The sequence below is a fragment of the Gavialis gangeticus genome, unplaced genomic scaffold, assembly GCF_001723915.1.
Source record: "Gavialis gangeticus isolate Ggan-Ray unplaced genomic scaffold, GavGan_comp1, whole genome shotgun sequence".
Lineage (NCBI taxonomy): Eukaryota > Metazoa > Chordata > Crocodylia > Gavialidae > Gavialis > Gavialis gangeticus.
Genome location: NW_017729001.1, coordinates 17,485,113 through 17,486,979, shown reverse-complemented (window position 1 = coordinate 17,486,979; position 1,867 = coordinate 17,485,113). Strand labels below are relative to the sequence as shown.

General features: G+C 51.8%; 1 protein-coding gene across 6 annotated transcripts in view; it reads left to right on the top strand.

Moving 5' to 3' along the window:
* Positions 1-1,198: 1,198 nt before the first annotated feature.
* Positions 1,199-1,867, top strand: part of GNB1L (G protein subunit beta 1 like) — a 68,492-nt gene continuing 67,823 nt past the window's right edge. For 3 of the 6 annotated variants that reach the window (XR_002095602.1, XM_019506968.1, XM_019506969.1), the window contains exon 1: positions 1,205-1,309. The gene's annotated coding sequence lies outside the window, so the exon portion shown is untranslated. Of the gene's footprint in view, positions 1,310-1,867 lie in introns of all 6 variants that reach the window. The other 3 variants (XM_019506973.1, XM_019506972.1, XM_019506974.1) reach the window with 2 other exon arrangements.

Below are 1,867 nucleotides of genomic sequence, written 5' to 3'. Positions count from 1 at the left end.
TCATTCACTCTATTAACATTGGAATCCACAGCACCAGATTTTAAATGCTGGTTCCTGTTTTGTACCCATAAACTAATGGTCAGATTTTCAAAAGGGATTTTGGTCATCCAGCTGGAGATCCTAACTTGGGCAAAGGGGGACACAGGGGATGCCAACTTTGCCTGTGGTGAGGGGGGGAGGTCAACTCCGAGCACCCAGATTTCTTGAGGAGTCTCAGGGCAGGCCCCCTACCCATCACTGGTGTTTCTTTAGAAAGCTGTGGTGAAGGAGGGGGGAAGCGTGAGGAGAGGGTGCACCCAGCCTCTCTGCTCTCAGGCTCCTGTACTGCAGTGAGGCTGAAGTTTGCTCCTTTTTCCAAACTAATCTTTACATGATTCAAGGTTGTTAGTAATGAATTAGACAGGCTACAGTTAAGATTTCATCCAAAACTTGTACTTACTAATAAAAACTTTAAATATTAGGTGTCAAATAAATAGGTGAGGATTACTTGGGGTAAAGGAACCAGGAACCCGGCAGCCTTGTGCAGCAGGCTGGTTCCTTGTTCCCAGTTTCTTTTTCCAAGCAAATCCCTACACAATTCAAAGTTGTTAGCAATGAATTGCACAGACTATACTTAAGATTTCATCAAAAACCTGCATTTGCTAATAAAAGGATTAAAATAATACCGTGCGTCAAGTGGCTAGATAAGGATTAGCTTGGCAGAGGAACCAGGAAGGGGGGGGAACAAGGAACTGGAGTAAGGAGCAGCATTCGAGCCAGTTCCCTGGCGGGGCCACTCACGGATCTGGACCGATTCTCGGATTTGGAATTGGTTTTGGTTAATTTGTCTTGGCATACAGAAAATTAAAAAAAAAAGTCTACGCAATTCAGAGTTGTTAGCAATGAAATGCACAGGCTACAGTTAGGATTTCATTCAAAATGTGTATTTGCTAAAAAAAAAAAAGCTAAATGGTGTCGCGAGTCAAACGGACAGGTAAAGAGGAGCGTGGAAAAAGGCACCGAGAAGCCGGTTTACAAAGGGAGAGCAGCCGGCGCGCGGACCAACCCGGTCGCTGCTGCCGCGCGGGAACCAGGCAGGTACTGCCCGGCTCTGCCCTAACGGCTCAAGCGCAAGTCCCCGGGCCGTGACGTCATGCAGCCTCTGTCACCGCCCACGTGACTGACTCCTGGCTGCCGGGACGCGATCGCAGTGCTCGGCGCTCCCCTAGCGCGGTCTTGGCCTGTCAGGAGCAGCCAGTAGACTGCCGAGCGGCCGATCCGCTTCCCGACCACCATCATCGCTCCGCCGGCGTGACCCCCCCGGACACCGGTGAGGCGAGGAGTGGCAGGGTCCCGCCCCCGCGGGCTGCTGCAGCCGCTGTTACTATGGGAACCCCGTTGCGGGGGGGAGGGGTCTGCGCATCGGCGGGCGGAGCCGTTAGAGCCGCCGGGGAGCGGGGAGGGGGCTGAGGCTGGTCCTGGCTGCTCTGGGCTCGGCTCGTGCTCCCTCTGCCGGCCGCCGCCTCCGCCGCTAGTGCCCCGACCGGGAGCCGTCGTGCGGGGACGGCTCGGCTCGGCCAGGTTGTCCCGGGAAATGTGGGGGCTTTGGTTGTGCCTGTTTTTTCCTGTAAAAGTGGCTCGTTTTATTCTTTTGTAAACGTAAGAAAGAGTGAAAGAGAGAAAGGAGAAAAAGAAAGAGAAAGAGAGAAAAAAAAGAGAAAGAGAAAGGAGAGAAAGAGAAGGAGAAAGAGAAAGGAGGGAACAAAAGAGAAAGGAGAGAAAGAGAAGGAGAAAGAGAAAGGAGGGAACAAAAGAGAAAGGAGAGAAAGAGAAGGAGAAAGAGAAAGGAGGGAACAAAAGAGAAAGGAGAGAAAGAGAAGGAGAAAGA